The 27,830-nt window shown below is 41.4% G+C and overlaps 1 protein-coding gene across 7 annotated transcripts in view; it reads right to left on the bottom strand.

The window, feature by feature from the left end:
- The window catches only part of LOC102490674 (uncharacterized), a 321,768-nt gene that overhangs the window by 31,415 nt on the left and 262,523 nt on the right, over positions 1-27,830 (bottom strand). For 2 of the 7 annotated variants that reach the window (XR_335913.2, XR_335912.2), the window contains exon 6: positions 7,921-7,995. The exons of 1 other annotated variant lie outside the window; for it this stretch is intronic. The gene's annotated coding sequence lies outside the window, so the exon portion shown is untranslated. Of the gene's footprint in view, positions 1-6,992; positions 7,996-27,830 lie in introns of those variants that run through there. 4 more of the 7 variants (XR_003550980.1, XR_001371088.2, XR_335916.1 and 1 more) reach the window with 3 other exon arrangements.

Consider the following 27,830-nt stretch of genomic DNA (forward strand, 5'->3'; position numbering starts at 1 on the left):
AGGCTTATATTTTGCTTATCTTCTTATTCCATTTTCAGTCAGGCATTTTTATTAAATTTTAAGCAACAGATTGACCTGTGAAAAATTAGAAATAAGTAACCAAATAAAATGAAACAAAACTACAAAACTGATCCTTCACCTCTGATTATTAGACAACTGAAGCTACCTATCAGATTTTGTCCTTGACTATTTTCTGCTGCTAATTTGAGCATTTTTGTGAGAACTGACCCTAAATGTAAGGCCTAAATCTCCTAAACAATCAGGAAAACACCTCTACAATGAGCATACTCACCACAGGCAGTCTTGCTGTCCCTAGGGCCCATTTCTTTGGGTTTAAATAGAGTTTATACAATGTATCTGCTCAACACTCTAAGTGTTGCCTTTCTTCGGGGGTCTTTGGTAGATCAGTGAGGCTTTGATATAGCTAGGAATTTTCCCTGGCTGAAGGCCAGCCTTGAGTCTGATGATTACATCATTGTCTACACTATAGAAATCATTTTCCTGGTCCTTATATAGAAATTGACACATAGAACTTTTCCTCCACTTGTGCCAAGATTGTGGATGTCACACTTTCCTGTTGTGAAAAGGTACAAGCTGTGATATTGCCATTCAAAGACTTCCAGTAGTGGTAAGAGGAAAATTAGGAGCCAACTCCCCTTGGAGAGGAAGTGCCTATTCAAACAACAGTCTTCCATTGTGAGCATGGTAGCTGCCTCCTTCCTACCAGGAACTGCCCTGCCTCCTAAATTGCTGACTCTCCCATCACAGTGTTTGAGTTGGCATGACAGGAGGATGCTTGGCAGAGTAGCATTTAGTGTATTCCCACTCATCTTCCAAGCACTCTGGGAAAGAATTAATTGCATGCTTTTGCCTGGAAGAGAAAATTTCCCTTGTTCATTGATTGTGCCTTTAACTTACAATAGTGCATTGAAAATGGGTCACATGTGACATTAGAAGTCATCTACAAATTTCAATAGCAAATGACCAGGCTAATTCTGGTGGTTTTTTTTGTCTTTTTTTTTTTCCCTATTGCTTTAGAAATAGATCATTGTAGGGACCAGCAGATGGCGTAATGGTTTCATTGCTGGACTCCTACATAGTCTACTGTAGTTCGAGTTCCAGACCTGATGGCTTAAAACTCACACCATGTGTGTGCGTGCCCAAAATCCCAAGAGGAGAAAGGAAGAGAAGGGATTGCAATTGTTGCCATCCCCTCTGGGGGATGATTTCTTGCTTTCTGTCTTTCTGTCTCTCCAGTGTATGCACACGCTCTATTGTAAAAAATCTCTCTTAAGATAAAAGAAAAAAAGAAATGGATCATTGCAGTGGAAGAGTTCATATGTAGAACCATAAGTCTAGAAAGGCTCTTACTGATCAATGAATAAATCCATTTCTGTTTTCACACATGGTAAAGCCAGAACCCAGAGAGTGTATGAGCTAAAGATAAAATTTTAAAAATGCAAATTAGAGAGCCTGCCCTGTGCCCTAGTGGTTAAAGGAGACAGGTTCCACATGGCTGATAGCACAGTTGAAATCCTGGCTAGGGTAGCTTGACACATATGCATGTGTACATGCATACCTCAAATCCCAACTGGTTGGCAAGATGGAAGAGAAAGAATTGCAGTATGACCACATTCCCTTAGGGAGTTCTTTCTCCCTCTCCCACTCTGTTTCTCTAGAGAATACATGTGCATTCTGGAAAAAAAATCAAATTGAATTTCAGGGTTTAATGTTTTATGTTTTACTTGTTTTGTAAATTTTTATTTTTAGAAGGAGATTTTTGCTATAGGGTACATGTGCTCACTGGAGAAATAGAAAGACAGAAGCAAGAAATCACTGTCCAAGGTGATGGCTACACTGCATTCCCTTCTCCTCCATTCTCCTCTTAGAATCTTGGGCATGCACACACACATGCCTGGTGTGAGTTTTAAGCCACTGGGTCTGGGACTCAAACCACAGTTGACTACATGGAAGTCCAGCAATGTAACCGTTATGCCATCTAGTGGTCCCAGTTTTTGATAGAAGTAGACTCTACTTACTAAAAAATCACAAATTGGAATTGTAAAACAAAAACTAATTTTCATAAACTAAACATACCCATGCAACCAGCACCCAGATCAAGAACAACTGTAGCACCCCAAAGCCTCTATAATGTGCTCAAGTTACTACTCCCGTCCAAAAATAACCACTATTCCATCTTCAAGTATCAAGTATTATTTTGGCCTATTATTGAACTTCATATAAATGGAGCTGCGCGGTATATTACCTTACACATGCCAGCCTTCCTTCACTTAACACTATGTTGGCAAGATTCATCCATGTTGCTACATATAGTTCTGATGCATTTATTTTAATTTCTTTTTTATATCATTTTGTATGAACATAGTATATTGTTTATCTTTTGAACTGTTGGTGACCATGTAGGCAATTTCCAGTTTGGGGCTCTTGAATGGTGCTACTGCAATTATACTGTCTCTGGCAGATATGTAATTGGATTGGGTTTTATTCATACTTTGTGTCTAATGTTTCTCCTAAAAGAATGTTAATAGAAGGAATGGACACAATTCTGTGGAAATGTTTGAGCTCTGTGAGATTGTCCCTGCATCTATGTCTGCGCCAACCTTCCAAAGGGGAACATTTCAGTAGCCATGTGGCAGTCACCAACACAGCATTTACAGTTGGAACTATTTGCAAATACTTTCAAAATCCTTTGACATTCCATTTATGTAAAAGTGTGGGGGTTGTTTTGCTTGCTTTTATTTCGACTCATTTTTAATGACGCAGTTATACACACACACACACACACACACACACGTTCACACACTTGCTCTATAAGTATACCTAATACACACACACACACACACACGTACACACACTTGCTCTATAAGTATACCTAGTAATACCAAGAATGCTGGAAGGTGTCTGTCATGATCAGTGACTTGTCTGTTTTCTTCATCACCAAGCAGCATCAGTGTCTTACATAGAAGATGCTGAACAGTATTTGGTGAATGCGTAAGTGATGAGTGGGCTCCTTGGCTGTTGCTCCCTGTCCCTGGAGCTTCACCGGAAGTAATTTCATCTCTTGAGTTTGGTGTGTATTTTTTTACTCCTTTTTTGCATGCATGGGTGTGTATTATGTGTGTGTAATTGGATAATACCATATTGTGTGGGTTTTTTTTAAATTAATAGTACGCCTTAAACATTTTTTAAAAATTATTGTTACAATGAGACTTACCTTTTTATGAGGTGCATAACTTTCCATCGTATGGATATATTACATTTTGGCTCAGATTTTTTTGGTACACTAATGATACTGCAATGAACATTCTTGGGAGTATGTATAAGTATTTCCTGGTGGTTGATAGCAAGAACTAGAATTGCTGGGTCACAGGTGGTACATATATTTGATACTTCCAGGTTGCCTTCTAAATGATCGTCCTAATTCACACCTTCATCAGCAGTCTATGAAATGACCTACTCTCCCTCACCTTTGTTGTGATCGATATTATGAGACTTAGAAATTTTTGCCAAAATGATATGTGAAAAATATTATTTAGTTGTCATTCCATTCCACACTACTGGTGTTGGGCATCTGTTCATACATTATGTGAGGAAGTTCAAATTTGATTTAAGTCTGCTGCAAAGATCAAGTGTATAGGAGTGAGTGAGGCATGCCAGTCCCCCATCAGGGCATCTCCTTTGCCTGTGTTGTTCATTATTCTGACCTTCACAGTGGGTGGTAGGAGTCCTAGACAACCTGTAGTTGTAACTCTACCCAAAAGCTAAGAGTGTACAAAAATGATTTTAAGCATTTCTTCAAAATCCCAGAAACAGACAGGAGGGGGTGCTGACCCATCTAGTTCATTGGTGACATGCAAAAGCACCTGGAGACTGAATTTTCCAGTTACTTATTCTACTCTTTGCTCTTTGGATGAGCAACTAAAATGAAAAATGAAGTTGTACATGGCATCATCAGGTGCCACTGCAATGGAGGCCATAGTTCTGAGGAACACTGGCACATTCCTATTCCTGCATGTCAGATTTGCTACCCAACCATGATTAAGAGGAGAGCTTCTATTAGACGTGAAATGCCCAGGTTTCAATCCTGGTCTTGGTTTGCTTGCAAGCTTGGGCACATTTCAGAATATCCATCCCTCCGTTTCAGTTTCTCTCAAATAGAGCAAATGATGCCACCTATCTTATAGACTCAGTCAAAGGGCTCGCTGGCCAGTAAATGATAGATGCGTGGCACAGCACCTGGCATGTACTAAATAGCCAGTGATGGTTGTTCCTGTAATTAGGGAATAGTTTTGGTTGGATCGTTTGATATCAGAGTTTGCATTGGAGTTTAAGACCTGCTCAAGGTTTGGGGTTTTTCCTCTGCATTTAGATTAGGGAGAAGACCACTCTAGTATGCCTTTCACAGGTTGTCTATGGAATCATCTTCACTTTGAGTAGAAGAAGCCACAGTGGCCTTAGATGTGTATTTTATTCATAGCACCTTGCAGATTTTTCATCCAGACAAGCAAGTGAGGAGTATTTAATAAAGGAAGCAGTCAGGCCATTAAATTCCATACCAATTTTTATCCAGTACATTAAATTACCACACGTTTGTTCAGGCTGTGGCCTTCTGAGCCTTTGGTTGACATTTTATCTGAGGCCTGACCCCTATCAGATAGTTCTGTCAATTTGAATAGAATGAAAAGAGGGACTTCATTCCAGTAACAGCAGACTGAGCAGGGCTGGCAGTAGGCTTGGATTTTATTGTCCCTTAGGTACCTTGTCTTCAAGGCTGTGACTCAGGACTTCTAATCATCTGCCTCGTGTTCAGGATGAGAACAGAAGCGCACTGGGAGAAGTCTGTGTGGAACTGAGTCAAACCCAGCTGCCTCCTTTCTCAGCTTCCTCAAAGTTCTTGGGTTCCACACACTCTTGGTTCTGGTGATAGGACTGACTGAATGCTAAGGGATCTGCTGAGTGGCATTTGAGAAATGCTGGGAGATGCTTGCTTCTCATCGCTCACTCCAGGATGGGCCATCCACGTGGAATTCCTCCCACGAGAAAATACTAATAAGGTTAATATGCATCCTTGATTAAATCTTCTTTGGAAATGCAAGTGTTCTTAAGAAGGATGTTATACTAAACCAGTGTTATTCCATTAGTACTTCATTTATCCCCGTATACAGTTATTCCCCACGTATTTGTGAGGGCTTATCTGCCAATGTGACACTGCTGTGGACCAGCGGGATAATGGCTAACCAGGCAGACATAGTTCCCGCTTTGTGCAGCTGCATGTTGAGGGGAAGACAGACTTTAGATAGGCAAATAAAACAAAGTGTGATCAAAGTGAAGGAGACACCAGGAAGGGCCTTGAAGGAATGGGAGCTCAGACTTGATTCTGAGCCACTTAGATCATCTCCCTGGGGGAGCCTACACTCTCATGGGATGCTGTCCCACATGCTGCTCTCGGTGAAGGTTTGACCTGTTGTGAGCCACCAGCGCATGCAGCCACCTCAGGGCTCCAGGCTAATTTACTAAGTTACATCACAATATCCTTTGGGGAGTCTTTGCCACAGGATCATGTTGTAGGAGAGATCACCTTATATCGAAGCTCTTCTGCTCATTTCACCCTGGAGTGAGCTTAAATCTCAGTTGAGAGACAGAAAGGAAGAGGAAGAGAGATGGGAAAGAAGGGAGAGAGGAATAGAGACTCTGAGTAAATAGAGACCCAGAAACAAGAGAGAGGGACAGAGAGGTGGCCTGTGATCATACTGTACAGCTGGATAGGTTGGGTACCGTCTTTCCTGGTCAGGGACAAAGGCGTGGATGGTTCACTCAGGACACCGGGCCTGAGGCACACTCTCATTCAGCAGCTCTGACCTTGGACAAGTCACTGAACTTCTGTTGCCTTTGTTTCCTTATTTGCAAAATAAGGACTTAAAACACTGCATCCCGTGAACTGAGCTGTTCTGAGCTTGTTTGGTTAATGCTTATGAGGAGAGCTTTCAAACCATAAACATGCTCTCACAGATACGACTTGTCCTTCTATGTAAATATCCAACGTGTATATGTACAGTGGGTGCAAAGGCACATGTAAACCTTTGGAGTTGGCTTCGGATGAAAAGGTAAACTGAGGCTATGAAGCTCAGGGCAGCCCCAAAAGAGGACTTCTCTTCAACTCCCTCTTTTTCATAGCTCTAATTGTATTTCTGTGATGCTCCTAACTTTTCAAAGCATTCCCACATCAGCCATTTCACATCCCCACCTCACTGTCTTGGTAGGTTTGTTATGTTTTTTCTTTTTTTTTTTTTGGTTTTGGTTTTGTTTTTTTTTTAAGAGGTTTTTGTTATAGGGTGTGTGCACTCACCAGACAGACAGAGAGAGGCAGAGAGACAGAAAGCGAGAAATCACTCCCCAGTGGGGATGGCCACGCCGCAATCCCTTCTCCTCCATTCTCCTCTTAAGATCTTGGGCATGCAGCCAGGTGTGAGTTTTAAGCCACCGGGTCTGGGACACGAACCATGGTTGACTACGTGGGAGTCCAGCAACATACCCATTACACTAACTGCTGGCCCCTGTAGGTTTGCTTTGGAGTGTCCAAACTCACTCAAGCAACCTACTTCTTTTGCTTGCAGATTTCTACACGGATGTCATTTTCTGTGAGTTTGTTACTGTCTTCCAGAGGCGGGGGGAGCAGAGAATATGAGTGTAGGCTAGGAAGACTTGCATTTGACACCTAAAGTCTTGCAGCAGAAATGAGGCCAGACTTGGGGGACACCACCGATGAGAGCCTCACTTGCCAAGCTGACAGTAAGACATCATCAACTTTATGAACGATTCCTTCCAAAGCACTCTGGAAAGATGCCTACCCTACTGCCTCCAGTGCCCAAGGTGCCACAGTTCCTCTGTGAAGGAGCAGCCCTCTTAGAAGCCAATGACAAACTTTCAGAAGTCACCCATTTTCTGACACTTGCAAATGGTATAGCTCTTAGGAATGACTTTTTCACATTTATCTGCTCTAACTATTAAAGAAAAAAAAAGTGAAATTCGTGTTTAAAATCAAAATGAAGCGATAGGAAGGAGATCCAATACAAGAGAACTGCAGGTCTGTTTTGCTGCCCATAGGTGTGAGCACGCAGGCTCAGAGGGGGTGAGCACCTGCCTCTCAGGGGCTGATCCCTAACTCAGGGATCACTTCCTGTGTCCCTCCTTACTCTATCACCTCAGCCTCCTATACTCCTCAGGGTGCTTTGTAAGGAAGGAAAGAAGAGAAATGTCTGAGAGTAAAAAGAACAGAGACTGTGGAGTTGGAAGACCCAAGTTTGAATCCCAACCCCATCACTTAGTGACTGAATGATCTTAGACAATCCTTTTTTTTCTTGTAGTCACTGAGTCTCAATTTCCTTATCTAAAAAGTGGAGATGATATTATTCATAGAAGACTGGGTGAGGTTCACTGAGAAATTGTGGATAAAGTGCTTGGCACAGCCTCTGACCCACAAGAGGTATTCGATCAGTGGTAGTTTTATTCACTCATTCGTCTAAAGGAAGCCGTATGAACCCAGCATCATTTAGCTTTCTTACAAGCCTTTCCTTCTTTCCTCGAAGACGACTTGATCATGAGGCCAGTCCAGATTACCCTGTTTAAATGGTGAACCTGCATCACAGCCCCTGTACCTACCAATCTCACTCCCCATCCTTTTTGCACTGCCTGTTGCTTTCTAACAATTCACATATTTTACTCAGCATTTAAATTTATTTTGTGTGGTCTGTCTCCTCCTGAGAGAACCTATGTCTCACAGGATATAGACCTTTATCTTTAATATATTTCTTGCAACTGGGAGGGGGTAGAACATGGTGTACAGGAAGTGCTCAATAGGTACTTGTTGAATGAAGGAAGGAAGGAAGGACCTGGAATTACCCGGTTCCAGTGCTGGTTTTCCCTTGCTCTGGTGTTTGTGACCTTTGGTAGATGGCTCTCAGCCTCAGTGTTCTTCTAAAAAAAAAAAAGCACTGGTGACAATGATTTCAGCTGTCCAGAGCCTAGAGAACTGAATGAGACAATGTCTGCTCAGCACTCGGCATACCATCTAGGGCATAGTAACTACTGACTAAATGAACGCTCTTGAAATAAAAATAATTAATTTACCAATTTTCATGCCAGTCTAGGCAGAGAGACAGGACTCATTTAAAGTCACTCCCAGAAATAACCACCCCTAGTCTCATTTCGAACTCCCTTGCTCAGTGTGTGCTTAAGCAGCTGGTCTGTGGATCCCAGCTGCTCCCCGTGTCCCTCTGGTCATCCACCTCCCCAGGATCACATACAGCAGGATGGCCAGTGGGAAAATCCAGAATCCATAGATATTTGATATCAATGTGTATGCAGTTTGGTGCTAAGATCAAGATGTTGCTGCCCACAAGCCTGTCAGCTGCAAATCATAGAGCCCCTCTGGGTTCTGTCTTGTAGCGGGAGCCAAAATCATGGTCACTGCCTTCAAGGAACTTATGATCTAAAAAGCATTCTCAATAATAGAGCAGGGAGGGACCAGCAGGTGGCATGGTGGTTAAGGAGGCTGGATCCCACATGGCCGACCATGCCATTTGAGTCTCAGACCTGACAGTCTGAAAAAGATGCCAGGTGTGTGTGTCCAGAATCCTAAGAGGAGAAGAAATTGTAGTGAGGCCATCCCCCGAGTACAATTTTTAAGTTTTAACCCCACCCTACTCCCGATCCCCGTCTTCAGTGAACACATGAGCCCTATAGCAAAACTAAAAAAAAAAAACAAAAAAAAAAAAGGGAAAAGAATAGACCAGGGATGCCCACATGAGCAGCCATCATTGTCCTGTGTACACACATGCCGAGTGAATCAGGGAAGGCTTGGAAGCGTAAAAGAGCCAGCTAAGTTTCCATCTCATTCTGGTGGGCAAAGATGGCCTGTCATTTTTTTCCCCTAAATGCCTCCCCTCAGTACAAAACCTTAAGGCAGGTTAATGTGATGGATTAAAAATGTGACTGGCAGACAAAGTTTGAATTTTAGTTCTGCTGTGTATATTTGAGCAAGATACTTGGCCTCTCTGAAGATAATGATCATTGGGACCAGCAGTTAGCGTAATGGCTATGTCGCTGGACTCCCACATAATCGACCACGGTTCGTGTCCCAGACCCGGTGGCTTAAAACTCACGCCAGCGCGTGTGCGTGCGTGCCCAAGATCCCGAGAGGAGAATGGAGGAGAAGGGATTGTGGCGTGGCCATCCCTCCCTGGGGGGTGATTTCTCGCTTTCTGTCTCTCTGTCTCTCTCTGTCTGTCTGGCGAGTGCACACGCCCTATAGCGAAAACCTCTCAAAAAAAAAAAAAAAAAGATACTGATCATTCATTTCTGCTGCATGTTATTATGTGCCAGGTACTTTATATATGTTCGTCATTTGTTCAGCCATTTACTCAGTCATTTGTTTGTTCAACCAGCTTATTGGGTGGCAGCCTCTTACCAGACACTGGATTCAGCAGTGAACAAGACAGCCCAAGTTTCTATCTCACTGAACTCTGATATTGGTAGTAGAGATGGAGTAACTCATTACATATTTACTTAGTGTTAATTAGTTATTTGTTAATAACTCAAAATGCATATATTTAACTTCATGCTACTTGATGAGTGAATTGTAATCAATGTCAAGAAGCAGACGTTCAAAGAGTTTTCCAAGAGCGTAGCCTATGAGGGTAGATGACTGGCCTATTCCAAAAGCTCAGCCAAGACTTCCTAAGAGAAATGACATTGGCATTACAAAATTGATGCATGCAGGGGCCAGCAAATGGCGTGGCAATCAGGACACTGGACTCCCACATGGATGACAGTGGCTCAAGTCCCAGACCTGGTGGCTTGCTTTCTCACTTTCCCTCTCTTTTGCTGTCTCTCTTTGGTCAAATTAAAAAATAATAATAAATTAAAGAATTCTTTTTTAAAAAATTGAAGCATGCATGAGAGCTTGCCATATAGTCCCACTTAGTAGAGGAAGAAACTGAAGCTCAGAGAGGTCATATAAATTGTTCAGAGAACTACAATTAGGATTTGATAGATGCTGAATTTGGATCCCAGCTTTTTAAACTCCGAATCTGGTGTTCCTTCCATCTTGCTAGTATTCTTAAACTGAAGAACACATCAAAATTGCTACCAAGAGCTCTTTTAAAGTCTTCAAGATCTGCATGCTGAAGTTCATCAAGAGATTCTGGGAAAACACATTTTGTATACTGTGACATCACATTTTATATGCTGTGACGATGCTTGGGAAAGAATGTAAATTAAGTTGAAAAAAAAGTTTCAGAAAAAAAATTACCTATTCGATGACTGCAGTAAGCTATATAGCCCCAGCTAGGTGCTACTTTATAGGATGTTCATTCTACTCACTGAGGCTTATGCCTAAAGTTGGACTTGTGTTCATAGAAATGTATATATCAGCTGTGCTTGCTATGAAAATATTTAGATTAATTAAGATCTTTAGTGACTCAATAAAATGTGGGGGAAAAACAGTATAGAAAGCAAACATAGATACCAGAGACAGTGTGGGAGGAGAGTGGGAGAGGGCAAAGGGTAAGAGATAGGGAATCAAGGATGAGGAAAAAAAAGCAAAACACACAGGAAACAAGAAATGGAAAATTATTTGCTGACGATAACATGTATGTTGATGTGCTTGATTGAGTCACTATACAGTGTACTCAGGAAAAAAAATGCATTTCTCAGAAAAAAATTTCTCTCATGAAACAATGTTCAACTAAAAAAAAAGAGAGAGAGAGAGATTCTGATTCTGTCGGTCTAGGTGGAGCAAGGAAAGTGAATGGGGATTTGAAAGGGTTTTCTAAGTGATTCAAATGCAGAACTCCAATAATACCACTGTCTTGGTATTTCTGCTGCTCTACCCCAAAACATAATGGCAGGGTAATACCACAGAACAGAATGCAGTGGGGAGGAGGTAAGACTTGGCCATATGAAGAGTCCCCTGAGTGGTCTAAGGGAAGCTTCATTGCTGTCCTCAGTCTCTTCATGAAGATCTGACTACATCAATACTTTCAGCCCTGACTTCATATTATTTTCACCTGGAAAGCTTCAAGAAGTGTTCTCATGCCCCATCTGTAAATAACTGCACCAGAATCTCGGGAGAAAGGGCATAGGCATTTACAAGACGTTTCCATCTGATTTAGCGCTAGTTGATCTCTAGATGATCTCAGAAGTCTCTCTATCTTGGAAATCCTCCATGTCTATGAAATCCTTCATCCCCCTCCCTTGTACAGAATGGAGGATAAGGGGCATTAGGAAGGCTGGGCTTAGGGGGCGGGTGCAGGGGATGATGCATTGCCAAGACCTGCTGCTGTACTCTGGCAGTGTCTTTGTGAAAATAGTAACTTTTTTTTCCTGACTGATTTATGTGACAGTTGGAAAGCAGCCCTTAGAACAGCCTGTTCCTCCCCTCTGCACTATTAACATAAATATGTGCACGGGGCCTGCAGCTCCTGCTTCTCTCTGTGTACAGGAGGCTTAAGGGGCCTGGAAAGCCGGAGGCCTAAGAGAAACCAAAGGAGAGGAAGTGTTGTTAGAGGCACAAGAATGAAAAGGGGAAAAGGACAGGATGTTGCTAAGAGACAGCGTCAAGCTGGGCCATGGGATTAACAGCCAGTATCAAAGCAAGTACTTAATGGTATGTTCCAGTAGGGTCTTTTCCAAGCATGAGCAGAGGGTGAGATTATCAAAGCAATTCCATTCCAAATCAGGCGTAAAAGGCTCCTTTCCTTCTTGGTAGGACCAAAATATTAAGTGAAAATTAAATGATTTTTTTTTTTAATTATATCTTCTAGCTTGGGGTAAAGTGAAACTGGATTCTTTACTGTGGAACTTCTCAGAGTATTTAATATGCTAATAAGCATTCAGAATAACTGAGAGATCCGACATAGCTTCCAGCACATTCTGAAATTATTGGCAACTTTTGTATTTAAAGGAGTTAAGTGTTTTCCAAGAATTGCTTGTGAATCTCTGATATTAAAATAAATAAATAAACAAACAAAACAAAACAAAAACCTCCCATAACATCTATCTAGTATTGCTGGGCTAATTACTTTACTTAATATGCACAACCACCTTGTGAGGGGGGTACTTTTTTTTTCCTTCTTAGCATAGGTAAAGAAACTCAAGCATGAAAAGATTACATAACTTGACACAGATCATATAGCCAGTGGGGAAAGGAAGAAAGTGGGGCTCTTGAGTTTAAAATGATCTGGATTCAAATCTTGGTTCTGCCATTTGCTGAGTGGACATGTTTGAGTAAATTAATTACCCTCTCTGAGCCTCAGTTTCCTTATGTGCAAAATAGAATAAAATGTACTTTGTACAGTTGCTGAGATTAGAAATACCATACATAAAACATACAGTATATGGCCCATAAATGGCTACAGATAACATCATCATCATCATCATCATCATCTTATACTTAATGTTTGAAAAGCGACTATTCAGTGGCATGCAGAGAAGAATGTCAATTTTGAATAAACTCAACAAAGTCAGCAGCAGGATTAGTCATATAACAGGGTAGGTAAATGATAAGTCTCTCTAAAGAAATAGAAAGTCCTTTTGCTGTTCTTCAGGCCAAACCTTACTCTCATCAGTTGGCAATGAAGCATCCTCCTTTGGAATTTATGAAGGCAGAAGGACCTTGGGGGTGGGGGACTACTTGATAGCAGAGACTTTGCGGGTAGAAACTGGTGGCTCTCATCTGGCTGGCCATCAGAATCCTCAAGGAATTTGTTCAAATAAATTTTTAAGCCCTGGCACTGCAAGTCCACAGATCTGTGATGGCTCTCAGGAATATTCATCTTGTGGAAACTTCCAGCTGATTCTGATTATCAGGCTGCTTTTAAAACCACTGGACTTGATGAAGGCTTGGGAAACCTTCCCACTCAGTTACCCCATAAGGCCTCAGAGGAGTCTGTTACAATTATTTTTGGAGTCTAGAAACTCTGTGGCCTTTCCTTGCGCAAGTAACCAATAGCTTTCATACATCTTGGCATTTTAGAGACAAATTTCTCTTTACTTTGTGGTTAGTACAGTGACCCGGGTAGCTGAGACAAAGGACGGTGTGAGAGGTGTTTGTGTAAGGATAATAGTGTAGGCTTAGACACCAGACCAGCCTGGGTTCAAATCCCAATGCTGGGTGAAGGAGGGAGATACAACACTATTCAGTTAGGACAGTGAGAAAAGCACAGAGCATATCAGATGTATGACCACCCTGGAAAACCAGGATATTCTGAATAATTAATGTCTATGCCTTCACCTTCATGATACAAGTAAGAAGAAACCAGGCTGGAGAAATGGAATCTTGAATTACATTTTTGTAATTATTTTCAACACAACAGGAAATAAAAATATTTCCGTGTCCTTATATCTTGACATACTTTCCTTTTCTCGAATAACATGTAGGCAAGTAATCGTACTAATGGCTGACTTTAACTTAATCTTGATTTATCTATAAAATAGATTTCAAGTTCGCTGTAATAAATTTTATTTGTTTTCCAGTGTCGATGATTTCAAGCCTCCTAAATACTTATACCATACTTTTCTTCTTAGAAAAGTAAAAAAAATAAAATAAAATAAAACAACTCACTTTGGCCACCATTGTCAGCTTATAGTCCTAATATGTTCCCTAAGATGTTTTATAGTTGCAAAGTATTTGTTAAAATGTCACTGTAATAAAAAGTATATACTGAAAAAGAAAAGATGCAATGCTTCCTCTTTCTACCTGTTTAATTAGAAGCAATAATCTGAAAATCCCTGAACTTCTATCTCTTCATATCTAATTTTAGGATAACATTAGAATCCAATTTTTAATGGATTTATAAGAGGACTAATTAAGAGAACCCACATCAAGTCCTGGTAAAAGATTTGGCTCATAGTAAAGGCTTAGTAATAGTAGCAGTCATTATCATTGTTTTATCCCAAGTCAGTTGACTTACTACCCGTATTAGTGTGGCCAGGTAACTGTACCTCTGTGAATCTTTTTTCCCTCATCCGTGAAATAGGAATAATGATCTTTACCCACAGCACTGTTATAAACATCAAACGAGACACTACTACATGTGAAACATCTAGCACCATGATACCAGTCAATGCTGACTAGTGTTTTTGTAAGACTGATGGGGTCATCTTTGTACTTGGACCTCTTAAGTTAATCATTCATTGAAAACACATGTCAGGAACTTCTGATATGAAAGATGGCTCTTGATATAAATGCTTCTTCATGCATTTTGAAGCCCTAAAAACACAGAGCCCCTAAGGTCTGATGTCACTTCTTTCTGTTCTGAAACAGGACGTCTTAGAATGAAGTAGAGACCTGAGAGGCAGATATTGGGAAGACAATTCTATACCCAGCTAGTTCCACAGCCCCTTTGTCTCTGGACCTTCTTGCCGCCATCTTCCATAAGGTATATACATAGTCTTTCCCTAAAAACATGGCTGACTCCTATCATGCACTGTGCTACGTATTAAGGACACGGTGATAAACTAGTAGACATGTCTCTACTCTCATGGAAGCTAGATGAGAGAAGGGATTTCTTTTGCCTTGGGATACTGAGTATATATGGCAGAGACCTAGAGATGGGAGGAAAAAATAGCAATTGTAAAGAACTAAAAGAAAGTAAGTATGGCTGAAGCTTAACAGGAGAGAGGAGGTGTAGGGAGAAATTAGTTTGGAGAAATAAATCTGGATATGATCTGCAGGGAGTCTCCAAAGCCATGATAAGGAATATGTTAAGGACATTTGGTTCCCTTTGAAAGGTTTGGAGCAGGGGTGACATAATCAGATTTGCATTTTAGAGTAACCACCGTGGCTGCCTTATAGTGGAAAAAGTGCATGTATGAAGTAGGGTGGGGAAGGGATACTTACGTTTTCTTATATCTGATATCATGGTCCTTACTCCATCCTCTTGGGCCAACCCAAGGTCACTGACTGAGGGAGGAGAGCAGGAGAATGCGATGGTAGCATCACATAGGATCTATACAGAAACCATGGAAATGTTGCTACCTGCCTTGCAAGTAGCTGTCACTCGCTGGGCATTTACTTGTATTAGATATGATACTCAACAGAGAGATGACACAGTTTTGTGGTAGGCAGGTTTCTTTTTTTTTTTTTAGAGGTTTTTGCTGTAGGGTGCGTGGCTCACCAGACAGACAGAAAGAGACAGATAGAAAGCAAGAAATCACCCCCCAGGAGGGATGGTCATGCCGCAATCCTTTCTCCTCCATTCTCCTCTCGGGATCTTGTGCATGCACACGCGCCTGGCGTGAATTTTAAGCCACCGGGTCCGGGACTCGAACCGCAATCGACTACATGGGAGTCTAGCGACATAGCCATTACGCTAACTGCTGGTCCCAGTAGGCAGGTTTCTAAGATGGTGACTAATGGTTCTCACCTCCTGGTATTTACACCCTTGTGTAGTCCCCTCCCCTAGAGAGTAAGCTGCATCTAGTGACTTTGTTCTAGTGAACAGAATACAACAAAGATAATGAAATGTTGCTTCCATGATTGCATTATGCAATAAAGACTGTGAGTTCCATCTTGCTGGCATTCTCTCACTCTCTTGCTGTCACCCTCTTACTCTGATGAAGCTCCCTACAGAGAGGCCCACATAGCAAAGAATTGAGTGTGGCTTCCGGCAATCAGCCAGTGACGACTGAGGCTTCATTCCAACAACCCAAGAGAAACTGAATCCTGCCAGTGATTACTGAGAGAGCCTGGAAACAAATCCAGCCCCATTCAGGAGGACATGGCTCCAGTCAGTCCCTTCGTGTAGCCTGTGAGAGACCCTGAAACTGGGGACCCAGGTAAGCTATGCCTGGCTTCCTGACCCCCAGGAACCATGAGAGACGAAATGTGTATTGTTTTTTGTTTTTATTATTCTTCTTACCTTTTTTAAACCTTCGATCACTATACATCATTTGGCTCGTAAAGAGAATTTACCCAACATGAAGTATATCTGAGACCAGTCTCGTTGACAATACTATACACATCATCATGAATAGGTAATAAACCATCGAAATGCGTACTGTTTTAACCTACTGAGTTTCAAGCTAATTTGTTACACAGCATAGGACTAAAACACTTAGATAATGTCACAGAAGGCCAGGGAGGGCATGCTATTAAGAGGGAATGACAAGCATTGTCAAATGTGACAGGAAATCAAAGCTGTCTAAGAATGGCAAGCAAAAAGGAAACACTGGACATGGCAAGGAAGCGGGTGCTGGGGTTTGCAAGGAAGTCAGTGTGAGGAGGTTGGGGTGGGCTGGACTGGAAAGGTAGGTGGCAAGATTTCCGTGGGTTTCTGTATAGATCCTGACGCTACCACATGTAAACTTCTATTGCTGCTGCAGGTGGAAGTGCGACCTATTGAGGATGATTAATGTGATCTGTTTTTCCTTTCTATTTTTCGTTCAAATTCTTGTCTCAATCTTACGATCCTGGGTTTCTGAAAGCTCTCCTAAAGGCAGCTGGTAATGAATTTAGCATCTGGCTTTGCAGTGCTGATCCAAATTCTTCTAACCCTTTCTCCGGATTCTGTTCCCTGTGATGTACTCCCTGTGCCCTGGGAGTCTTTTCTACGCATTGTCTGTCGTCATTGGAGCCAACGTGGGAGCCGTGTGGAAAAGCTATACATGGTGTTCTAGGAGTGTGAAGTCAGAGTCTCAAAAGATGCAGAATCAAGTTCAGGTTCTTCCTTTTCTTGAGTTGTTCACCTGTGAAGGATTTCGTGGCTTGTCACATGACACTCCATGCATTTCCCTTCTCTCCAGCCTTAACTGCTTCCATTCAGCTCAAAGCATGGGAAATATCAAAAGTTTTGGAATCACTGCTTAATTGCTGTGTGGATTTGAGGAAATGACTTAACCTTTCTGGGCTCAGTTTCCTCTACTGCAAAAAGTGGGTAGTACGATTTTTCTTTTGCAGTAGTGTAGGGGAAGCGAAAAGGAACCATGTGCTTAAGGAGCTAAGGACAGACTTGGCACAAATTCCTTTCTGAACTCCCAGCTGCTGTGATAAGCTAACCCTCTTGAGTTGTCTTACCTGCATGGCAAACCCAAAACCCCTCTAGAGAATGCCAGGCCAGCTGCCTGAGACATGTCATGAACAGCCTGGGGAAGCAATTTGCTTTCAAAGAGAAACAGGCAGAGGGAATGAAAACAAGACAGCAAGCAGCGGGCCCAGCCCTGAGCCAGGACAAATTTGGCACTTGGCAGTAGCTACAACAAGATGTGCACCGCCCAGAGAGTGTGTCTCTGCAGGACCTCACAAGCTCAGGACTGTCCCAAAACACACGCTCGTGGGGAGGATGTCAAGGTTACCCCGTGATACTTACACCTGCCTATTCTGCAACCAGAGTTGCCTTGCAGTTACCGTGTTCTGATGTTTATGATGCCACCAGGGCCTGCCCATCCTTCTCTCAGTAGAGTTTGTTTTCTCTCTTTAATTGCCTCTCTTGGGTCGGGGGGGAAGGGGCAGTGGAACAGATGCAAGGGCTGCCTGAGGAAAGTATGCAGGCCGCTAAGCAGCTGTCGCCAGCCCTTCATCGCATTGGAACTTAGGAAATGACTTGACACTGGCCACTGGGATGTGAGTTACAACCCAGGAGTCTTCACTACGATACGTATTTCTGTGTTTTCTTTCTGGAAGACGGTTACCAGGTTTCTGGAATAGTGATCTTGGCCTCCTCCCCTGGACTGTGGTGTGGCTGGCTCTGTTTTACTGCTGAATTCTCAGATTGCAAACTGATCACCACCTCAGAAAGGTCCTCCCTGATGATCCTGTCTAAGCAGCCCCCTTCTTCCCATCTCCTAATAGTTATTTGCTATCTTAATAATGGAGTATATTGTTATTTGAGCATTATCCAACAATATTCTGTTTATATTTATACCAGTAAGTTATCCATTGTATCCCCCTGGAATATGTAGTGGATTATGGACAGCAACTTTATCTAATTTGCTCATCTCTTTAATTTCATCTACCCTATGGTAAAGGGATGATTATTATCACCCCCATTTTTCTGGGTACAATTTAATTTTTTAATTGGAATATTGAACTGGAAAAAATGGAGTTCACAGTAAAAAACATTTTTTAAACACGTTCTTTTTGTAGAGATTTTTGCCTTAGGACATGTGTCCTTGCCAGAGAAAGAGAGAGGGGAGAAGAGGAATCACCCCCCAGGGAGTATGTCCACACCATAATTCCTTCTATTCTCCTCCTGGGGTCCTCGGCACATGCACATGCACCCAGTGTGTGTTTCTAACCTCCAGGTCTGCGACTTGAACCACAGTCAGCCATGTGGGACTCCAGCTACATAACCACTAGGCCACCTGCTGACCCCTAAACTCGTATATATTTTTAAAATTGGCTATAGCACTAAGTTAAATTCCTACATTGCTTTTAGATTTCTGGGTACTGTTATTTTTTCATTATTTTGCATCACCATTTATCAGAATTTGGGAAATAACTACCTCTTTTGTAAGTAATAATGGAAACATATGGTTACAGAATAGTATGTAAATTATCCCCATTTTGTACACAGGAAACTAAAGTCCAGATAAAATCAGATAAGTCTCCCAAGGTCATAAAACTAGTTAGTGGTAGAATGAGGATTAAAATCAGGGACTATTGGGATCAGCAGGTGGTGTGGTAATTAAAGGCACTGGATTCCTACATGGCCAACCACAGTTCAAGTCCTGGACCTGGCGGCTTGCTTTCTCATTTTCCCTTTCCCTCTCTTTGTGTCTTTCTCTGGTCAAAGTAAAAAATAATAATAATGGGACCAGCAGGTGGCATGGTGGTTAAGGCACTGGATACTCCCATGTGGTGACCATGGTTCGAGTCCTAGATCTAGTGGCTTGCTTTCTCACTTTCCCTCTCTCTGTGTGTGTGTCTCTCTCTGCTAAAAGTAATATAAATTAATAAACAAAATTAAACAAATAATTCTTTAAAAAAATAACAAATGGAATTAAATATTTTTAAACAAGATATTTTTAAAACAAGACATTTTTAAAAAATCAGGGACTATAGTATTTATGTGTGGTTATACTTTAATTGTAGCTCTTTTAAATTGAGATGTTCTGCAAGTACAAAATATATGCTGGATTTTGAAGACTCAAGAGAAAAGAACATTAAAATATACCATTGATTTTTTTTTAACATGGATTATATCATCAAATGATAATTTTTTATATATTGGGTTAAGTAAAATAAATATTAAAATACAGTTCAACCATTTTCCTTTACTTTTTAAAACATGGCTGCTAAAGTATTTAAAATTATGCATGTGTGGTGGTGCAGGTGACAGAGTACCAATGCATGATAGTTGAGCTCCAGGTGAGGCTTAGGTTCAGATCCTAAAACATATGTATGCCCATGATCCTCATTGGCTAGGAGGTTTGATGGGAGGACAATAGAATGGAGAGGTAGGGTGTAAAACAGCGTGGAGAGGCCTTGTCAAGGATGTCTTGTATATTTGTCTCTTTCCTATGAGAGAAATAACTTAACTGAAAATAGTCGTTTATGTGGTTCAAATTGTATTTCCATTGGACAGTATTGGTTTATGCCTTTTGCCCTTTCACATAGTAAGACCTGAAATATCAGTGGATCTGAAATAATATCTCTATTCGTGCTAATAACAACAATAAATTTCAGTCATCTAATTTAGAATTCCCCCTTCTGTTCCTAAAGAAAAAAAAAAACTTCTTTATGTACCTACATATATTGTCTATTGTGTGCAGACCACTGTGTAAAATTCTTACTGTGATTAGAATCTGGATTAATCAGGAAGTGATAGGAAAATCTAACCTGAACTACCTTAAGCAAATGAATAAGAGGATGATTATTTGAAAGAGTCTTGGGACAGCTCATACATTTGAATGAACAATGCCAGAGATGGGACTCAAAATCAGGTCTTGCCCCCTCACAGCTCTGCCTCTTTCTGAATGTTGACTCCACTTCCTCATCCCGCCTTCCTCCCATGGCCAGAAGCAGAGTTGATGGCAACTTGCCAGCTGACTTCCATTGCATCGCCATAGTCAAACAGGTCAGACTCTCATTGGCCTATGTTGATCATGTGTGCATTCCTGGGGCCAGTCACAAGTGAGGAGTAGTGATTGACCCAGCTGGGTTACCTAGTCATCCATGTTAATAGGTAGGTGGGTTAAACTGATTGGTAGCTAACATTAAAGTTGAAGAATTGAAGCCAGAGAGAGAATATCTCCCAACGAGGATTCTTTTCTGCTGAAAGGAGGCAGCCATGCTAAGCTGATAGAATGATAGAGTCACAGTGGCTCTCTAGGTGTCATCGCCTTTTCTATGGGAACACATTTGAGAAATTTTATATGGTCTTATTTAAAGATGAAGATGCTGGTACTGAAGCTCCTGGATATAAAAAAATTTCAAGAAAAAATGAAAAGAGGATAGAAGTCTTTTTGTAGGTGGCATACAGAAATAAATAAGCAGATTTACTCATGAATGTCCCTTTTAAAGTACTTGCCTTTGTCCATTATAACCGTGTTCGAGACAGCCACCACCAAATGTCAATACAGGAACAATGAGTATACTTGACTTCTTATCACTGTTAGAATATTGCTGCAGACAATTTATTGAGTACTAGCAGTGCAGAACATAAAATTAAAAACAGTTCTGGTCTGCTAGACAAACAGTCTCATCTAGGTATTACCTTCTTCCGAACAATGTGCCCCTTAAAAGTCCCTTTAGAGAAACTGAAAACTCACCCTTTCACAGTCAAAATGTCTCCCTTTTTTATTTTTTTTAAAAGACTCATTGGTCCCTACATACACACAGACACAAACACACGAAGTACTTCCTCTTCATTTGGGGTTCATATCCCCCGTGTCAGCTTCATGCTATAAAGCTGTTGGCCTTGTTGTTGTCTTATTACCACCTCTAAAATCCAAGCACTTTCTTTGTCACTTAGTCATGGGAGTCACGTTTGGACACATTTCATTACAATTGAGAAAATTGGGCTTCAGAACTTGAAACATAGTTAGAGTTGAAAATGTAGGCACTAAAGAGATCTTGGAGTAATTTATAAGCCAAATCCATCCATGCTCTGTGAACCCAATGGATATCTTGAAATACTTATATATTTATATCATTATTAGCTTCATAAAGAGATAGAAGGAATCTTCAGAAAGTTAATGAGAAATGCATATGATGGGGAAAAAATGCATGGATTTTTGTTTTGCACCAGAATAGTACTTTAACTCCACTTTCCATGAATTTTGGGGAATTCTTTTATTTTAAAAAATATGTGCTCATATTCATTAATCACTTTTTCCTTTATTTCTGGGAAGGTATAGTGTGAGTTTACCCTCTTATTTTCTTTCTGACTACTCAGTTTCACAAAGACAAAGGTGAAACTATTAGCTTTTCAGCTCAGATGGTGAGTTCTCCTCTATACTCTATGGGAATAAAGAGCAGCTTTTTGTTATGCATGCCTGAAGCATTATGAAAACAAGAATCAGGTTTCCTGGCTGGGACTATCTCCTCTTGGGGGAAAGGACTGCGAAAAGTTGTCATAGACGGTAACTTGGGGCTGGTGGGCATCAAACCGAATCATCATATTCTTAGGAAACTTCCGAGCTTGTGTTTCCACTACCTCACCTTCACTGTGTCTCATGGAGGCCAAAGACAGGTGGGCACAAGACATAGCCTTTATGTAAATAGGTTTAAATAAGTTTCCTTCGGAATTGTGGTGCGGTAAGAGAAAACTTGGGGGTTTTGTTTGCGTAGGTCTTCATTACAGTATTTCTGATTAGGGGCGAATTGATGCTTTATATGCATCATTAAAAATTAGTTCTCTAACGTACGTAACTTCTTTGGAATGAAGAGCAGTAGAGACATTTTAAAAGTGGGAAATGGTGATTGGGGGACATGTTTTCCTCCCTGGAAGCTTTTATGTTTAATTAAATCGGTAAATTAAACATTTCTACCCTTCTTATTTTAAATCCCGGCCAACTGGTACCTTGCCTTTCTGGCACAAGAGCCGCATCTGCATGTCTAGCTTTGCAGGTAATGGTGACTCATTGTTGTAACCCAAAGGGAGGGAAGAAAACACACAAAAACCAGCTCTTACTGCAGAACACAGAATGTCATTTCTGGAACACTCAGTAATTTCTAGTTAAACACTGCCAGTTTTATCTTAAAGAGACCATTACGTAGTTTTGCTCATGCTCCTTTACGATTTGGGTATCTGAGAGTATTTCAAGCATAGTAAAAGAGTGGAGTTGATTGTCCATAAGAATAGCTGAACATCCTCTTATGATTATTTGCCTGTGTAAAATGATGGCTATGATGCCAGTGGTTGTGAGTTGCAATACCCACTTTGCAGTATTTCTGGAACTGTTTTGTTTAATTTCAGGCATTGAACGCTTTTAAGCAATAAGATACTCAGTTAAATTTTTCTATTCTAATTGAGTTATCTTTCCTTTCTTTTGAGATACAAGTGATGTTTTCTTCACAACTTTGCCTTGATATTTTGGGTTTCTGGAAAACACACAATTTGTGTTTATCCAGAAGTAAGAGGAAAATTTGGTATTAAATGACTAAATGTTGGGAACAGCAGTTGACCTAATGGCTATGTCGCTGGACTCCCACATAGTCGACCGTGGTTCAAGTCCCGGACCCAGTGGCTTAGACTCATGCCTGGTGCATATGCGTGCGTGCCCAAGATCCTGAGAGGAGAATGGAGGAGAAGGGATTGGCAATGTGGCCATCCCCTCTGGGGGGTGAGTTCTCACTTTCTGTCTCTCTCTCTGTCTTTCTGGCAAGTGCACGTGCCCTATAGCAAAAACCTCTCAAAAAAAAAAAAAAAAAAAAAAAAAGAAAAAGAAAAGAAGGCTAAGAGTTTTCTCCCAATAATAAGCAGAGCCAAATGAATCACAGTTATCATAACTCCCAAAGTATAGGGCAGGCAGTTCGGGATTCAGAGCTCCCTGTCATAGCCCCACCTCAGGGGTTGTGTGTAAACTGATCCTTTTGCCTACGGCTCCCTCCCAGCTCCCATTTCTCTGAATATCTCAGGCTCATCCTTTCTCAGCTTAACATCACTTTTCTATCACTGCCTTTAGTCCTTGTGGCATGCTGTAAATTTTCTTATAAAAATATAATTTATTACAGGCCAGTAGGTGGTGTGGTGGTTGGGACACTGGGCTCCCACATGGCTGACCATGTTTTGAGACCCAGACCTGGCAACTTACTTTCTCACTGTCCCTCTCTTTCTCTGTCTCTCTATGGTCAAATTAAAAGAAACAAATAAGTAGTTCTTTTAAAAATATATATAATTCATTAATCAGGTAGAATTTACAGCCTTTGCTATAATATAATAGTTACTGTTAGGTGGGAATAATTCTAGTGCCAGTCACTGCCTCACACATAGTGAATACTCTAAATTTTGTGGAAGGAATTAATCAATTCACCGATGGGCTGTTTAGTCTGGAACAGAAGGTCCCAAGCTTAGAAATAAGTGGGAAATAGATCTCAGCTAGATCCCAGACACAACTTAGTGGTCAAACTGTCCATTCCCTGCTTCAAGACAGAACTGTATCTGGTCTTGAGATTACTCAAAACTTCTGTGTCCTACCTCAGGCATTGATAACCTCCACCAAGAATATCACCTTTGTCCTACACTGTCTCCAGTATAGACTAAAACATCAGCATATACTGGTGCCTATAGTCATCAGCCCTCAGGATGACTTCCAATAATCTCTGCCTCTTCTTGTTACTCTCTTTTATATTTCCCTCCATCAGTGAATCAGGGTTGGCCTCTGCTGACTTGTGAGGCTACTATGTGACTTCAAGGTTAGGTTATAAAAGGCCATGCGGCTCCTGCCTTGCTCTCTTAGATATCTTGCTTTGGACTCGGGCACACAAGCAACTCTGTGGGAAGGCCCACATGGGAAGAAACTGAAACTTTCATTGGCATCATCTTTTAGCTATGTGAGCAGCCACGTGGAAAGTGGCTTCTCCAGCCCCGGTGTTACTTAAGAGCACTGAGCTCATGGTTTCATTGGTCCAGGCAGAAGTTGAGATCCAGTGCAGGTTGTTTCAGATGCTTCATAGCTTGTCAGTATCCTCTTTAGAAGGTAGAAAGGCAAGAATGTTATTTTTGCTTATCAAATTCTGGTTGAAAAGAAATCACACTTTGAAAATTCATTGCAGTAATGTCATAAATTCCTTCTTCACTCTATTCAGTAAAGGCAGCTTCTTGGATTAAGTTACAGGTGCGGAAACCTCAATCTAATCATTAAGCCTGTCGTTATGTTGTTCACAATGATTTTCTAACACCCAGAACATTTCATTCAAAGGTGGCCCTATAAATTCTTCTTCACTTGGCACACAGACTCGAAATTTTTCCCTTCAGAGAAATCTATATTTTTTCAAACTTTAACCACCCAAAGTGCAAGTCAGACTTAGCCATGGTCAGACTTAGCCATAGACAGAGGAATAAGCTTTGCTTCTATGGCAGACAACGCAAAGCACTGTATTCCACTAAAAATAGCGAGAGGTCACATCTACTCTTGACATGGAAAATGTTAGTTACGTGTTGTCACCTCAAACCCTGTGCAGTTTGTCCTATTTTGTATCCATCCCCTTTATCATTCCTTTTTACCACAGTCTTATTTTCTTTTTTGTCATTTAGGCTTGCCTTGGCTCAGAGTATCTGCTCTATTGTCAAAGATCTCATAGACAACCTGGTCTCTCTTTCTCTCTCCTTTAAAAAAAAATCTACCTGTCTTCTTGCCTGCCTGCCTGCCTACCTTCTTTCCTTCCTTCCCTCCATCCCTCCCTCCCTCTTTTCCTTCCCTTTCTTTCAAGAGAAAGAAAAGCATCTGCTAGAGGGTCTCACACTGCAGACCTCCCCGAGCCTTCCTGGCCAGCCAGGATCACAGGAGCACGTGTATGCATGTGCAGCATGTACAGGGTCACCCTGTCTCCCATACATTCTGGCACGGCAGAGCGTGGCACTCCTGCTGCACACTGCAGCGGGCCAGAGCTCCTCTCTTTTACACTTCGCCTTGTGGTCCAGGCTCCAGGATCAGAAGTCATTTGATTTGTTCCTTTTATGGTTTTCTCTTTGTTTTCTTATAAAAATAATAGAAGCTCATTATAAAAATGACAAGTGATGCAGGACTATATAAGGCAGGAAAAATGTCATTTATGTTCTCTGTAGTTCTGAGTCCGTATCTCTCAAGGACTTCATGTATTTTTTTGTAAATATGTATGTGCACATATATATGTATGTATAAGGAAAATGTTTTATACAAATAGGATATTTTCTTAATTTTTTTTGTTTTTGTTTTGCTTGTTTGTTTGTTTTGCTATAGGATGTGTGCACTCATTACCACAGTCTTATTTTCTTTTTTGTCATTTAGGCTTGCCTTGGCTCAGAGTATCTGCTCTATTGTCAAAGATCTCATAGACAACCTGGTCTCTCTTTCTCTCTCCTTTAAAAAAAAATCTACCTGTCTTCTTGCCTGCCTGCCTGCCTACCTTCTTTCCTTCCTTCCCTCCATCCCTCCCTCCCTCTTTTCCTTCCCTTTCTTTCAAGAGAAAGAAAAGCATCTGCTAGAGGGTCTCACACTGCAGACCTCCCCGAGCCTTCCTGGCCAGCCAGGATCACAGGAGCACGTGTATGCATGTGCAGCATGTACAGGGTCACCCTGTCTCCCATACATTCTGGCACGGCAGAGCGTGGCACTCCTGCTGCACACTGCAGCGGGCCAGAGCTCCTCTCTTTTACACTTTGCCTTGTGGTCCAGGCTCCAGGATCAGAAGTCATTTGATTTGTTCCTTTTATGGTTTTCTCTTTGTTTTCTTATAAAAATAATAGAAGCTCATTATAAAAATGACAAGTGATGCAGGACTATATAAGGCAGGAAAAATGTCATTTATGTTCTCTGTAGTTCTGAGTCCGTATCTCTCAAGGACTTCATGTATTTTTTTGTAAATATGTATGTGCACATATATATGTATGTATAAGGAAAATGTTTTATACAAATAGGATATTTTCTTAATTTTTTTTGTTTTTGTTTTGCTTGTTTGTTTGTTTTGCTATAGGATGTGTGCACTCACCAGAGAGAGACAGAGAGAAAAGGAAAATGACAAATCCCAATACCCCACCACCGTCACCATCACCGCCTGGGGAAGACTGCTATGCCACAATTTCTTCTCCTCCATTCTCCTCTTGAGATTTTGGGCATGCACACTCACACACTTAGTGCATCAAGCTGCAGGTCCAGGACCCAAACCATGTTCGACCACATAAAAGTTCAGCACCTGAACCACTATACCACCTCTGGCCCAAATAAGATCCTTTAATAGTAGCCTAACTTTTTTTTTTTTCTTTTTTTGCTGTAGGGTGGGTGCATGTGCTAGAAAGACCGAAAGTGAGAAATCATCCCCTAGGGAAATGGCCACACCATAATCCCAGGAGATTTTTACTATAGGGTGTTTGTGCTCACCAGAGAGATACAGAGAGATAGAGAGACATAAAGTGAGAACTCACCTCCCAAGTGGGATGGCCACACCACAATCTTTTCTCCTTCATTCTCCTCTCAGTATTTTGGGCACATACACCCAGCATGGGTTTTAAGCCGCTGAGTCCAGGACTCAAACCATGGTCAACTAAGTCAGAATACAGGGACATAACCATTATGCCATCTGTTGGTCCCTCCTCTCGGGATCTTCGGCATGCATGTACATGTGTCCAGTGTGAATTTCAAGCTACGGGTCTGGGACTCAGACTGCAGTCAACCATCCAGGAGTCTAGTGCCTTCACCAATACGCCACCTGCCAGCTCCATCAGTAGTCTGTAACTTTAAAAACCTTGGGAATATATTGTAAACATATTTAGATACTACCAGTAATCTATATTTATTGAATTATTTACATGCCAGATTCTCAAAATAGCACTGTGTGACAGTTCTTATTAATGTCCCCACTTTACAAATGAGATGATTGAGTCTCATTAAGTGACTTGCCTGATGTCACATGGCTAGTAGGAGTTAGGCCAAGAATCAGTCTCCAGCAGCTGGACATTAAACCGTTAGCTATTACCTGTACTAGTATTTAGAAGCCAGCAGATGGCATATAAGTTATGTTGCTGGACTCGCACATGGCCAAATGTGAGAGTCGCTGGACAAGTGGACCCAGTAGCTTCAAAATCACACTGGACCCATGTGTGTACATGCTCAAGATCCTGGTAGGAGAAGGGATTGTGTTGTGGCCAGTCCTGCTAGGGGTGATTTCTCACTTTCCCCTTTCACTGTCTCCATCTCTCTGCCCCCAGGAAGCACACACATCCTAAGGCAATAAAAAAGAAAAAGAAAAGAAAAAAGAAACCCAGCTCAATGATCAGGAGGTGGTATGGAAGTTAAGGTGCTGAATTCCCATATGGCTGACTAGGGTTCAAGTCCTGGACCTGGTGGTTTGAAAATCACTCTGGGCACTTGTGTGCGTATGCCCAGAATCCCAGAGGAGAATGGGGAAGAATGGATTGTGGTGTAGGCATTCCCTCTCAGCAGGTGATTTCTCACTTTCCCTCTCATTGTCTCTGTCTCTCTAGGGTGAGTGTATCCATTTTATGATAATAATAATAATAATAATAATAAAACTTAAAAAGGAAGGAAAGAAACCAAACCAGCTCATGCTCTCAAGAACAGAACATAGCTGGGGCTAGCAGGTGGCGTAATGGTTAAGGGTGCTGGATTCCCACATGGCCAACTGTGGTTTGAGTCCTGGACCTGGCAGC

The sequence above is a fragment of the Tupaia chinensis genome, unplaced genomic scaffold, assembly GCF_000334495.1.
Source record: "Tupaia chinensis unplaced genomic scaffold, TupChi_1.0 Scaffold000569_1, whole genome shotgun sequence".
NCBI classification, from domain to species: Eukaryota; Metazoa; Chordata; class Mammalia; order Scandentia; family Tupaiidae; genus Tupaia; species Tupaia belangeri.